Below are 15,197 nucleotides of genomic sequence, written 5' to 3' on the forward strand. Positions count from 1 at the left end.
GATATGTGAAGACAAGGCTAGTCAGAGCAGACAGATAACAGCACACAGATTTCACAAACTCGAGACCATTGGTCTGTGCCTACCTCTGGATTAAGTCCCACAGTTTACTGTGGATGGACAGACAGATGTAAATATTACTCATTCAGGGACTACATTTCTACGCACTGAGAAAATGTCACTTCTCTCCTAGCTCTTCACTGGGAGCTAGGATCCAAGAGCCGTGTCCATTAAGACACGAGTCAGGGCCACATGGTCCATGGGCAGTGACTACAGAAGCCTTCAGCATCACTCACAACACAGAAAACAACATGTGAAGACAGAGTGAGACAGGGAGCAGCACCAATCTTCCACTCTTTTCCGGACTGACAAGCTGCCAGGTGCATCGTGGCATCCTCCATGTTGGAGCTGCGGTCTTCCACTGTCGGTAAGAGGGCACTTTTGTTGTTGTTTGTTTGTTTCAAATATTTTCTACTAAAGCCACGAAGACAACAATGAGTTTCTTGAAACAGTCTCCTTATTTTCCAGGAAACCAGGTTCGGTACACGGCTTTGGTTTTATTCAAATGTTTCTGCTCCTTCCTCAAGCCATAATGGGAAGCCTGCTATTTTAACAGAGCAGACACCAGTTCATCCTAGCTTTCATACTGTTAATTTCTCACACTGTGAATCACATATTCACAGAAAAATGACATATCACTCACACACACAAACACACGCACATGCACGCATATGCACACACACACAAACACACACATGCATACATACACACACATAGACACACACATACACAAGCACACGCACACACAGGTACTTAGAAAAGGTATGGGGACCTATGACATTAGAACACGCCTTCTGACATTTAAAGGTCTTCAATTGCTAAATGTGTACAACATCCAATTCCTTCCTGAAAGGAAGAGGGAACCTCCTAAGACTCAGGAAGCTCCCCAGACTTATAACATTTTTAAGGACCTGTCCCAAAGTTACAAAAGCAGTAACTGCTCAGGAGAAGGTATTTCCAGATAGCCAGGGTGCTTGCAAGTTGTGGCGTGAGCCTCACAGATACAGTTTTCTCGCACTGCTACTCATGCTGCAGTGGGCTTTGGTTATAGTGCTGCGTCTGAGTCACCACGTTCCTGTAAGCGACCTGAATAAACACACTGGTTCCTTAAGCCAGACTGCTGTCAGTGGGCTACCTGGGGTGAACAGGCATGTTTACACTTCTTCAGAAAGTGTCTATCACACAACACAGATAGTACATTTTAAAATAAAATGGCCAAACAGGAGACAGAAGCTATGGATATTGTTTAAATTATTATTGTTTTTCTTTATTGCTAAAAGCATGTAAGGAGGTTTTTAGTTCCCTCAAGTTATTACAAGGTGACTGGAAAAAAATGTACAATAAACTGGAGAATTTTTACAGCTAGATAATTATCAGGTACCTAAGCAGTAAATAAATTCGGAGATGAGGGTACTCTCCAAAGAGCCCACCCCTTCTCCTACTAGACAGAAGTCCTATTGCTTAAAACACAGCCTGAGATGCTCTGAGAATCACTACCAATAGGGTGAGCCTTTTGAGACAATGACATCATTGTCTGTCACATCACAACATATCCCACAATGTCTCCTATATGCTAAGACCAATGCCTAGTCGGAAAAAAACAAATGAATAAACCAAGGGCCAGTCTATAAAGTAAGATCAAGCACCGACTCACAGTTTACAGACTCCCACAATAGCCAAAGAGAAAGCTAAGTAGACAAATAACGTCTAACAATAAAATAAAAACTATTTATACTTGGTATTAAGTTCTATAACAATAATTGATAGCATTATGTGGAATACATCCTTCTTACCAAGGTGGAGTCAACTCAGAAATTAAACGAAATTAATCTAATACCTGAAGTACAGAAGTTATAATGTTCCACCTGATGGCTAGAACATTCCAAAAACAAGCACTGCTTTGAGGGTGGAGAAAATGGGAAGGGAAAGATTAGGACAAGAATATTTGCAAAGCAGCAAGATAAGACCAATGGCAAGTTGTAAAGGGCCTACAATATACAGTTGGGGATACTTCTTTTTTAAAAAAGAATGCCCGTTATGAACAGAGAGCTATTGCGTTCCCAATGCCTTGAAAGCTGCCCATGTAAGAAAAGAGACCCCAAAGCCTGAAATCGTGAACTTTTCATGATCAGTTCTATAAATATATCCAGATTCCAGTTTGGAGATAGAGTAGAATCTCCGAATGCTGAAAACAAATGACCTCAAATGTTATCCATTTAAGTTTTCTCGGGCCAAAGGTGTTCGTTCACAGATACCAACGTTTGGAAGACTGGCTGGACAGGATTTTCTTTCTTCCTTTCTATTTTTTTAAAGTGGGAGAGTGGTAAGAAAAATAACGCATCTCTTGTTGGTGCCTTTCAAAAACGGGTAAGGAAAGAGTAGCCAGGGCTCCTACAATACACTAACGTCAGGAAAGGTCAGGAAATATCCGCTGATGGGTGTGAGGGGGGAAAACGACGAGAGACTTATTGAAGAACGTGGTCGTGGGTAACAGCTAGTCCCTAAGACGGAAAAAAAATCTGCGAGCATATGCAGAAAAAGCCTAACCAAAAGGATGATCCCCTCCCCGGAGGAACTCAACACAGCTGAGGCCCAGCCCCTTCGCCCCTCCACCATCTCACGTCCTACATCTCCCCAACACGGCGTTGCAGGCACTAGCTCCTCCTCCCCCGGCCTCTAGACGAGCAGACTCTACCTCGCTGGTCCTCAGCGTCCTGCGGCTGGGGTCGGGAAGAGCCTCCGCCCCGCTCCACCTGCAGGAGGGTGGGTGCCTTGCCCCTTCTCCCGGGGCGCACCAGCGGGGCGCAGGAGCAGTCAGGGCCAAGGGCGCGGAGGGGCGTGGTCGCGGCGGATAGCGGACTTGCTGCAGGGAGGAGTCCCGGGTGGCCGAGGGCCGATCCCTCCAGCAGGGCCTACCTGGAGGAGGAGCACCGCAGTAACTGCAGACGCGTCAACGAGACTTCAGATCCGCAGTCTTCGGCACGCTCACTTCCGCTTCCGCCGTATGCACTTCCGCCCGTGCCTTGTGAGACAAGGTGAAGCTTGTGCTTACGTAACTGGGTGTAGAGGGACGGTGGGACGAAAGGGATGTAGTACGCAGGCGCTGGATCCAGGCGCGAGGTGGGCGGTGCTCAGACCCTGGGGAAGAGGGACAGCCTCAACCCGTTACCCGGCAACCGGGGGCTAGCCTCGGAGGCCCGCCCACCCCTGGGTAGCCTGACGGCGCTAGATGGGTTGGTCCTAGAGACTGAATCTTCAGGATCCGGTGGCGGCCGGCACTAGCACCTCTTGACTTGCTCGGGCAGTGTATGCAGACAGGCCGCTGAGAATACTGGCTGGAAACCCTGGCCACCCCATAGACCACAACTTGTGTCCCCGCCAAGTGTAGGAGGCTGTGAGGACACTGGCCTGGTCTTGAATCTCCCTGGGAATACCAGTAGTGAAGGGAGGCGCAGGTTGGACACCTGAGCGCTTAGGGCTGAGGGCCCATATACAGAGTGGTCACAGGCAATGATGCCGCCCACTGTGCTGGGTAGAGTTTAGGGTGGCCAGCCTTGTGGTGTGGGCCACGTTTGTGCTGTCTGGGGCGGTATTTTGGATGGAAATTCCCAACAGGCAAAGCGTAGCTCCCTTTGTGTCAGTAGCCCCCAGCTTGGGGTGCTGAAAACCCTTGGATCTCAAGGTCACAGCTTTGGCTCTAATAGCTCTGAGTCAACACACCCAGCTGCTTGTGTTAGCCTTATGACGACAGGGATTTCAGCCTTTAGCCTAACAGCTCACGGAGGCTTCCTCAGCAGCCAGAGGTAGCAACTCAGTGACTTTCCCGGACTCTGGCAGCAGCTGCAGCTCGCAGTTTTTCAAGTCTCAGCGTTTTGTAGAGTTTTACCTTTGGCAGTTCCTGTTCTTCTCTGTGTCATGCTTTCCCAACACTTCGGCAGCCCTGCACAGCCTCAGCTCTCCATGGTCTCTACGACAGCCTCTCTCTTCTGCTGGGTGCTATACCCTGAGCTATACCCTGGGCTCATCTGTTCATGCAGCCAATGCAGCCTACCCATGATAAAAGAGCACAAGTTGGCATTAAAACCACTTGGAGTGAACTTTGTTGGCAGCACAGGACGTGTCTGTCTACGGTCGTGAGGTCTGGAGGAACTGAGGAGGGTCATCTAAGAATCATCTCAAGGTGTCGTGGTTAAAGCAGAGTTTCCTAAGGCAATGCCACAGCAGGGCCGGTGGTTAATTGCAGCGATTTCCCTGACTGAAGCAAAGTCTCTTTGGGGCATCCACAGCTGACCTGAAGTTGTCTCTGGACACTGGTGGCTAGAACAAGAGTTTTGCAGTTGCCTTGGTGACAGCTTGAGGAACCTCCAAGGGCAGCTGCTCGACTTGTAGTTCCTGCTTGACTGTGAGACCCATCCTGATAGTCCTTCAGTCCTTCGGGAGTGGCAGCGATATCATTCGCAGCCTTAGCAGACTTGGGAATAGTGGAGACAGTGCCGTGTTCCCAATTCAGCCTTCATCTCTGCCAATATTAGGTTAGTTTCTCAGTATCTTAGTTACTTTCCTTTCCTTTTCTTTCTTTCTTTTTGTTTTGTTTTGTTTTGTTTTTTGAGACAAGCTTTCTCTGTGTAGTTTTGGTGCCTGTCCTGGATCTCTCTCTAGACCAGGCTGGCCTTGAACTCACAGAGATCCTCCTGGCTCTGCCTCCTGAGTGCTGGGATTAAAGGCATGTGCCGCCACCACCTGGCCCTTAGTTACTTTTCTATTGCTTCGATAAAACACCAAGACTACCATTCCAGAGGGAATCACTATCCCAGTAGGGAAGTGTGGCAACAGGGGCAGCTGAGCTCACATCTCCAACCACATGCAGGAAGCAGAGAAAATGAGAAGGGAATAGTTCGAGGTTTTAAAGCCTCCAAGCCCCCCACTCCCAAGTGACACACTTCCACAAACAAGGCCACACCTTCCAAACCTACCCAAACTGTCAACAACTGAGGACCAAGTATTCACTATCTGAGCCTATAGGGGACTTTCTCACTCAAACCACTGTACTCAGTCTCTCTCTCTCAGGCAACTGCTGCTATGGCCTGATGATACTTGTCAGTCCAGAAACCAAACCATCCGACATGTTTTGGTTGGATATTTTTGACACGAGTTAGAGTTATCTGGAAAGAAAAACCTCAACTGAGAAAATACTGCCATCAGACTGCCTGTAGGCCACGCTGTAGGATATTTTCTTGATCAATCAAGATTCCATGTGGGAGGGCCCAGCCTACTTGGGGCAGTGCCACTTCTGGTCAGAGAGTCTTCAGTTGTGCATTAAAGCAATCTGAACAAGCCACAGAAAACAAGCCCGTAAGTAACATTCCTCCATGGCTTCTGACTCACTTCCTGCCTCCAGATTCATGCCTTGGCTTCCCTCAGTGGACTGTGACCCAGGATATAGATGCTGAATAAATGCCTTTCCTCTCCAAGTTGCTTTTGGTCATGGCATTTGTTTTTTTTTTTTTTTTTTTTTTTTTTTTTTTTTTTTTTTGCCATAGTAATGAAAACACTAACTTAAAATAAAAATTGGTATAAGGTTCATGGGATATTGCTGTGACAGACCTGACCATGTCTGGGGAATGATCGTGGAAGGACTTTGGAACTTTGGACTAGAAAAGCCATTGAGTGTTCAGAGCTTACTGAGCTATTGTGGGAACTTAGAAGATAATGCTGAGAACAGTGCAGATGATGAAAGTCTGGCTTTCAAAGTTCAGAGGGAAGTTTGAGAGTCTCTTAAAGGCACCATCAGGGCCATTCTATATTTTGAATTAAGAATCTAGGAGCTAGAGAATTGGCTCAGTGGTTAAGAGCTTGCTGCTATTGAGGGGGACCTAAGTTTGATCCCTAGTACCCACAGGGCAGCTCACAACCATCTATAATTCCAGTCCCAGGGGAATCTGATGCCCTCTTTTGACTTTCTAGGGCATCGTGCAAGCACATATATACAAAAACACTCATTCACATAAAATAAAAATAAATAATAAAATAATCTGTGGTTCTGGTCAGGCGAAACTGAAGAACTGGCTATGTTTAACCAGAGCAGAACTATTAAAGTGAAACTTGCTTTGCTGGGATAATCAGTACTGGCCAGCTGAGGTTGGAGAACCCTCTATAATTAAGAACAGACCAGCATTATTGAGGCAACTTCTTCTAGGAAGTGTTTCATCAGTGTCAGCACACAGGAGCTGTGATCCAGCCGGGGCCATGTTTATACCTCGTACTGGCCGCCGAATTTGGTAATGTGTAAGAGTCTTCCCGGTGGTTCTGGTTTTGAAGACATGAAGGAGTCATAGAGATCGGCTGAGGCTTGGCACTGTGAAAGTCCAGGAGAGGATGTAGGTGAAGGTGCAGTCCAGTTCCAGCAGAGACCCCAGCATTATGGAGATGTCAGTACCATAGATATGGCCATCAAGGGTCACACAACTATGGAATGCAGGTAGCCTGGGCCTGTGAAATGTTCTATGTGTGCTGTGGATGCCACAGCCACAGAGTCCTTTAGAGCCCTGAAGATCATGAGACCTAGGCATCTGACAACAAGCTTCACACTCGTGGACTTCGGTTTTTGCTTTGATTTGAATGTAACTGTGCCCTGGTTTCCCCCTCTTGGAGTAAGAAAATATTTAACTTGTTTTGATTTTATAGGAGCCCACAGTTGAGAGACTTTGGACTTTTAAAGAGACACGTTGTGTTTTTTAAAGAGAACTTGGACTTTTAAAATGTTGAAAATTTTAAAGCCATGGAACTTTTAAAGTTATTTATGTTTTGTATTATGATATTGATATGAACATGAGATCTTGGGGACAGACAAAAGAAGGGAAGGACTATGGTAGTAATAATAATGTATTTGTGTGTCAAGTTGATAAGAGATCAATTATCCTGGCTGGGTTTTTTGTTTGTTTGTTTGTTTTTGTTTTTTTCTATCAACTTGACACAAGCTAGAGTTATCTGGGAAGAGAAACTTCAATTAAGAAAATATTTCCATCAGATTGCCTTTAGGCAAGTCTATAGGATATTTTCTTGCTTAATGATTATCTACAAGAGCACAGCCCTCTGAGGGCAGTGCCATCCCTGGGTAGGGAGTCCTGATTTGTATTATAACACAGCTTAAGCATGCCATGGAAAACAAGCCAGTTTCTCCATGGCTTCTGATTGAATTCCTGCATTTAGTTCCTGCTGTGGTTCCTGCCCTGGTTTCCCCTCAGTGATAAAGTGTAACCTGAGAGTTATACGATGAAATAAACCCTTTCCTCCCCAAGTTGCTTTTGGTCAGGGTGTTTTAACACTGCAATAGAAGCCCTAACTAAGACACAACACTCAGCAGAGGAAGATATCAAAGGACACTTTTAACAAAGATTTGACATGACGTTAACACTTTTCTTCAGTGAGCATTTCCTTAAATTATTAACCTCCATCCTGCAATAAGCTTAAGGATTGAATCTTGATATTCCTAAATAGGGCCACTGACACTCAGGATACTCTCAAACTTAGCTTTGTAGCAAGATGCTCCTAGTTCTTGATTACATCACAATTTCATTCACTTCTGTAGTTTCCATTTCAACGTCTTTACAATCAGGGGAACACTTGTTCAGCCACTTGTAAGGCAGAATGGCTTTGAGATCAATATGATTTTTTTAAAATGTGAACTCCTGACAAAATCCAATTATTAATACACCAAATTGATTAAGGTGCATCCCAAAACTTATCTCTTCATCCCAGTGGGGACTTTCTGATTTCTAGCAAACTAATGAAACTTCATTCAAGTAAAGTAGGGGCAACATTCTCTGATTTGTTTCAGGATTTCTGGTCGGACACTCAATGGAGCACTCAAAATACATAACTGAGTTGAAGTAACACCATGAATTATATTAAAGGGAAAGACATCTTTCTGATAATCAAGGCTATCATTTCCTATCGAGTTTTTTCTTCTAAGTAAAATCAACAAACAGTGCCCAGAACTTGCTGGTTAAGGATAGTTGGGTTTCACCAAAAATATGTGAAATGGCTTCTAGTCTTAAGGAGCTCACTATGGTTGAGGACACAAATGACACACTAGACACTAGAACACCAGTGAAACATGCGGTAAGATTTTAAATGTCTGTGTCCTCAATAGCTCAGACTTCAAAACCTATGATGCTGTTTGAAGTGTGGGGTGCTTTGGGAAGTGAATGGGGTCTGATGGTAGAGCCCTCATTTGATCTAGAGGGTCTTTTTGCCCTATTTCTACCATGTAGGGAATAAGGAGAAGACAATCAACCTAAAGGAGAGACCTTGCTGGAATCCAGCTGTCCTGGCACTCTGATCTCAGATATCAGCACAAGGTCTATGTGAAAAGCCTGTACTCTGACTGCAGTACAGAGTAGCCTGAGGATCAGGACAGTGATGACAAAGGACAGAAAGACAGAGTGGAAAGGTTGTGGGAAGATGAGAGGATTAGAAAAGAAAGGACTGATTAGCAAAAGGTATAATTCTAAGAGAGAGCTGAAGGTAAAAACTTGGGTGTTGTGATACAGCCACCAAGGAGACAAAATTCTCAAAGAGGATTCATGCTGAGAGGCAAGGGGGAATTAGGGTAGACTGTGGCGATAAGCAGACCAAAGCCCCAAGCTACTGCCAATCTGTTAGTCCTCATGTACCACACAGAGCTTTCCAAAGCATTTGTTTCCTAAAAGTATACAACCAAGGAAGAAAAAAACTAATAAAAATAAGATAGTAGAAAAAATAAAAAATGCAAGGAAGAGAAAAATGTTATGCAAAATTATATCTGCCATTGCAGAAGATATTACATTTATGAAAAAGACAAGAGGGGATACTTAGAATAAGGGAAATCTTAAAAATTAATTAAAAACTTATGAATGATAAAAATTACTCTATAGATAAATTAATGAATGATAAATAGAATGGCATCTCTAAGATGATGGAACACAAAGAGACTGAGAAAACAAAATGCAAGACAACTAGATTAAAACAAGTGTCCTGGCATCCAAAAATAGAAATTACAGGAAGAGAGAATTTCTTAAATGAAGAGAAGAAAATCATCAAAGAAATAATTGAAGAAAACTTCTCATATCTAGAAGACGTGTTGGAAATGCCAGTCAGTGCTCAAAAAGCAAACCTCAAAAGATCTACAAGATACATCCTCACAAAACTTCAAAACACCAGAAATAAATGATTCTGAGTTGCTGGGCATGGTGGCACATGCTTTTAATTCTAGAACATGGAGGCTGAGTCAGGTGCATCTCTGTGAGTTCAAGCCAGCCTGGTCTACGTAGTGAGAATTCTGTCTAAAAAAAACAAATTGTCTAGAAGAAGATAAACTTAAGAGATTGGAAATCAGACTGACATGGAGACTGTGGTGTTTGAATGAAAATGTCCCCCATAGGCCCAGAGGGAGTGGAACTATTAGGAAGTGTGGCCTTTTTGGAGGAAGTGTGTCACTGGGGGCGGGGTGTAAGGTCTCAGAAGCTCAAGCCAGGCCTATTGGCTCAGTCTCTTCCTGCTACCTATTGGATTAAGATGTAAGAACTTGCAGCTCCTTCTCCAGCACCACATCAGCCTGCACACCACCATGCTCCCCGCCGTGATGATAATAGACTGAACCTCTGAACTGTAAGCCAGCCCCGATTAAATGTTTTCCTTTATAAGAGTTGCTGTGGTCATGGTGTCTCTTCACAGCAATAGAAACCTAACTAAGACATCCTGTTTTGAAAAACAAAAACCAAATGAACCTACAAAGATTATCATATACTATAGTGGCGGGAAAGCCAGTCAAAGACTATCTGAAAGTCTCTTTCTTTCGAGACTAGAAGAAAATGGTGCATAGAAATTGCTAGCCACCAAAACTACACAATAAGATCCTTTTGATGAAAACACTACGCTTTGACTGCAGAACACAGAGAAATCAATCTTAAGTCTACTGGAAAACTTCCCTTCCTGCTGGCTAACTCACAGTATCAGAGGAGATGCCATGCAGGTTGCTGGGGAGAAAAGACATCAGTGGTTTTACCCAGCACTGCGCCCTGTATGTTGCAATACTGGCCTGCCAAGACAAGATGTGCCTACTGGTACAACAGCGACCCTAATGTTATCACTTCCTGGTTGGATTTCAGACCTCCTCCATGGGAGGGCATTTCTTGCCTGGTATAACCTCAGTCAAAAGCCTATGGCTGAGAAGGACATAGGCCCTAGGATAAACCTGCCATTATTGTTATTTTGCTGAATGGTCATGCCATCAAATTGCCTTCTAAATATTTATGCTTATACCCCTAGACATGGGCTGCTCTCAACCCTGGTCAGAGAAGCTTCCTTTTGCAGTGGGCAGCAGTCAGTGGAGAGATACAGAAGTGGCCAAAGTGCTGAATGCTTGGCCTGAAATGGGACATCTATATTAATCCCACAATCACTAAGACTCAGGGAACATGATGGGAGAAGAGGCAGAAAGAATATAAGAACCTGAGCTGGAGAGATGGCTCAGTGGTTAAGAGCATTGGCTGTTCTTCCAGGGGACCTGGGTTTGTGGTGGTATTGTGTTCCCCAAAATATTGTGTACCTTAATAAACTTATCTGGGGTCAGAGAACAGAAAAGCCACAAGATACTTAGGCTAGAAAATGTTAGCACACGCCTTTAATCCTAGCATCCCAGAGACAGAAATCCCTGGGGATCTCTGTGAGTTCAAGGCCGCATTGGAAACAGCCAGGCATGGTGACTCACGCCTTTAATCCCAGAAAGCAGCCTTTAATCCCAGGGAGTGGTGGTAGAAAGCAGAAAAGTTTATAAGGCGTGAGGACCAGAAACTAGGGGTATTTGGCTGGTTAAGCATTTGGCTGGTTAAGCATTTGGCTGGTTAAGCTTTCAGGCTTCTAGCAGCAGCAGTTCAGCTGAGAGCCATTGGGATGAGGACACAGAAGCTTCCAGTCTGAGGAAACAAGACCAGCAGAGAAGTTGGCCAGGTGAGGTTAGCTGTGGCTTGTTCTGTCTCTCTGATCTACCAGCATTGACCCCAATAACTGGCCTCGGGTTTGATTTTTATTAATAAGAACTTTTAAGATTCCTGCTACATGGGTTCAATTCCCAGCACCCACATAGCAGCTCACAGTTGTCTGTAACTCCAGTTTCAGGGGGCTCTGACATCCTCACACAGACACACATGCAGGCCAAACAGCAATGCACATATGGATTTTAAAAAATTACAAAGAATATAAGAATCAAAGGATGAGGAGGAGTTCTGTGAAATGCTGTCACCTGGACATGACATTAACTACCACAATCATGAACTCAAAATAGCAGTGTTTACCTACACAAGACCTATGCAAGATCAAACAAGCCAAAATTCTGGCCTACGGGGTGGTCAAGACTGAGGAGCTGCTGGCCATCGGTAGTTGCTAGGGAAGGAAGAATCATTCTTTTTTGAAGATGTGGCCCCTGGTAGGTTTTCCATGCTCAATTCTTATCAACTATTCTCCAATGTCCCATCCAAAATACTCCTCCCAACTTCATGATTTGTTTTTTGTGTTTGCTTTAATAACCCATTGAGTCCAGTTAGCACTGCCCAAATGTGGGATGTGGGGCCATTCACTTGAGCAAGGGAAACGTACCAGTGGTCACATCCTCCAAAAAGGTAATCATTATAATGACTGAAGAACAATGTTGAAATGAGTGTCTTTGAATGTGGCAACCACATGGGCCCCAAATTTTATTTGGTACAGCTCATATGAAAATGGAAAAGAAGAAAATCAGAGCTATGCAAACATGGTCACATGGTTTCACATGGTATAGGATACCATCTGGGAAGAAAGTACCCCTTCTTTCCTCATGGTCCCTTCTGTATGAGCAATTTCCCAGGACATAGGAGCTCACCAAGTACAGGGCAGATGGAAGCCTTGGGTTGAGTGATGAGTTGAGCCGTCAAATTACTCACACTCTTACCACCCCTCCCAACTAATGGAATAAAACAAAGTCTCTTCATGTATTAAATATGGAATTAGAATTTTCTGTTACTTGCATCAAAAGTATCTGTTTCAGCTTCCACCTGTGAAGGCAAAATTCCGACAGAACTATTCCTCCCACTTTAAACAGCCACAAAGCTTGACAAAAATTACCATATTCAGACACCAAGAAATGAGTGAGACTAATGACTGCTTCAGTAGCTGCCTAGACCCACAGAGAAAATCAATGAACAAAAGGATGGCCTCTGTGATAAGGGGAGAGGAGACACAGATGACCCCTACTAACAATGTTAGATCATATTACCATAGATCTCACGTGCAGTAAAGGGATTAAAGGATATTTGATCAACTTGAAAGATTTATTATTTTTGTGTGTATGTATGTTTTGCTTGCATGTATGCGTGTGCACCGTGTACATGACTGGTACCTGCAGAGGCCAGAAGAGGGAGTCAGATTCCTTGAAACTAGAGCTAGGGGCTGTTTCGAGCTGCCATGTGAGTACCAGGAATCTAACCCCAGTCCTCTGAAAAAGCAACAAATGCTTTTAACAGTTGAGTTATCTCTCCAGCCCCAACATTTTGAGCAATTTTAGACAAGGAAATTTCTTGAGCTGTGTAACTGACCAAAGAAGTAATTTAAGAGATAAAAACCCTATGTGTATTCAAGAAATTGGGCAAAAGTATTTCTGCAGAAAAAAATACCAAGCATTGACGGCTTTACTGGCAAATTCTGTCGTGCTTTTAAGGAAGAGTGCTAATCTTGTTCAGACCCACTCAGGAAATGGAAAAACAAGAAAGCCTTTTGAAACTTGTTTTATACTTGTTATAGAAACAGACAGTATGCCTGATTTCAGATGGACTCCAAGCCTTGTGAGCAGAGAATGAACAGCCTTCCGCTTCCTGCCATGCCTGACCCTATCCCTACCTCTGAGTCATCTGGTTTCCCACTGACCTGGACAGTGGTAATGGGACTCTATCCATCCCTGAGGAATGAGGGATCACCAGCTAACACGTGATGAGAGTGGTCCTTAGGACCTTCGTAACTGGAAAGCAGTGATATTTCTTGTCTCAACTTACTAGTGGGGACAGGAACAATTCCGGTCGTCACCGACACAGGTCACAGCTGTGATCATAACTAAACTCTGGGAGCATCTCCATGTTCTCATTGACTAGCAGCATGCACATTCTGGAAGCACTGGGTGATGGACATGCTCTCGCTTTCCTAAAAGAAAATTGAAAACAAATGTTGGTAGTGACCCAGTGCTGTCCTCTACGTCCTGATGGAAGTGGTGGAGGAATGAAGACAGAAAACTTAAACGCAACGTTCAAGAAACGTTTAGAAAGTATGTTTTACATTTTGAGATCAAGAAACATGCTGACTGAGGTGGAAAAGGACTGTTTGTCCCCTTTCTTTCCTCTCTAGTACTCGGGCTGCTTTTTGGGTCCCTTTCTCCCCAGCAGATTTACTGGAGTAGAGCTTTGCAAGTCTGGTCTCCTAGCAGCAGAATGCAGCCGAAGGCCCATTCATAAGACAATGCACAGAAAGGAAAGAAAGAGTTTGGCTTGTTTAAACTGCTTCTGTCTTCATTCACAGCCTGATGTCCCTGGGCATTGTGACAGCCACAATGGCACTAAAGGATTCATTGTGGCCCAAAACAAATCAAAATGGAATAAGGGATGCTAAGATAAAAGAGTTCTGCAACAAAATTGTTTAAAAAAAAAAAAAGACATCTGAGATTTATGTTACCTTTGGGCTGTATAGCCTATTGACCAGTACTTATAATAACCACTAGAGTTTAATAAACACAAAGATAAATGGGAACTCAGTGTATATTTTTAAAGGTGCACACACAGACAGGGTAAGTGTGCTGAGTTGCTTTGGAAGCTGTTTAATAATTATTGTTCTTTGTTTGCACAACATTTGGGGAGCCACACTCCACACTTAGTATTCATTTTCCTTCTGATAAACACACCATGGCCATGCTCATGTAGCAAGCATGTGCCCTCCTCTCACCCCCTGCCGGAACCAACATTAGAAGTCGCAGTGACCGGCCCAATACAGCAGGCAACAGGTGGGAAGTTGAATAACTTCACACGTTTTTTTTTTTTTTTAGGAGAGGGGGTGGGCGGGAGGGAAGGCTTTTGGGAGCCGATTTAAGGATTAGATCAGATGTTATTGCTAGTGAAAAATTAAACAGCCCGGTGCTCTGGGGAGTACAGATTAATATATTTAGTGACTCTCTGCACACAAAAGCCGCGCATTGTGCCACGTCTGAATGCCTGTGAATAGGAGAGAGCATATGCAGCCTGTCACTGCAGGTGCCCACATCTGTTCTGCAGGGCAGATGCTCACAGAAAAGGGAGGTGGGGGAGGCCAGGGAAGCCTGGAGCACTGAAAGCTTCCAAGGTCCCGAGGCTTGTCTAGGGTTCCTTGGAAGTGAGTGGCCTTTGGGTGCTGTTGTGTCCAACAGGGACTTTCGTGGGGGAGGCCGTGAACCACACGTGCGCACCCAGCAAGCCTAGCCCAGACTCTAGCAGTGACAAGCCGGAGAGCGCCCGGCTTTTGAGGTTATTGTTCAAGAGACTCTGAGCCTTATCTTTAAACTCTCCCGCCCAAGGCCAGAGCCTGGGAAATTGGACGCTGGGTGGGGTGGTGGGGGCGGCTCGTCATTCTGACGTCGGTCGTACAGCCGTCTGGTCCTCCTCGTTATCAGGTGAGGTGAGAGCGCCATGGTTTGGGCCCAGCTGCATGGAACCGTCACGGCTTCGCCTCAAGGCTTCGTGACTCAGGTTACTACGCCCTCAAGTCGCACCCCCATCTACTGGCCCAAGGATGACCTCCCCCTTTCCCACCCGCACCTCTCCAGCATCGCCACTGTCTGGAAGCCCCAGGGGCGCTAACTCTAGTTCAGAGTCACGATCCTACGCGCAAGCTAAACGCAGCCTCTCCCCTGCTGCAGCCTTCCTTCCACAAACCTCTCACCCCATTGCCACCCATTCCCGACCAAGGGCCGCGGAAAGTTCCGAGCGCGAGGTGCGTGCGTGACTCTCTCCGGCTGGCCACAAGCAGCTGCTAGGGTAATCTGATCCCGGGACAAAGGCCCGCCCGCCTGGGCTGCAGCCGCAGGTAAACACGCGCTTTGTCATGGAAATCAG

At 45.1% G+C, this 15,197-nt stretch overlaps 1 protein-coding gene across 5 annotated transcripts in view; it reads right to left on the minus strand.

The window, feature by feature from the left end:
* Window positions 1-15,197, minus strand: part of Fam120b (family with sequence similarity 120B) — a 77,543-nt gene that overhangs the window by 57,482 nt on the left and 4,864 nt on the right. The window contains exon 1 of one of the 5 annotated variants that reach the window (XM_052750711.1): window positions 2,753-3,044. The exons of 1 other annotated variant lie outside the window; for it this stretch is intronic. The gene's annotated coding sequence lies outside the window, so the exon portion shown is untranslated. Of the gene's footprint in view, window positions 1-2,752; window positions 3,134-13,118; window positions 13,264-15,197 lie in introns of those variants that run through there. 3 more of the 5 variants (XM_052750709.1, XM_052750712.1, XM_052750708.1) reach the window with 3 other exon arrangements.

The sequence above is a fragment of the Peromyscus californicus genome, unplaced genomic scaffold (assembly GCF_007827085.1).
Source record: "Peromyscus californicus insignis strain IS unplaced genomic scaffold, ASM782708v3 Scaffold_22__1_contigs__length_63687245, whole genome shotgun sequence".
Taxonomy (NCBI): Eukaryota; Metazoa; Chordata; class Mammalia; order Rodentia; family Cricetidae; genus Peromyscus; species Peromyscus californicus.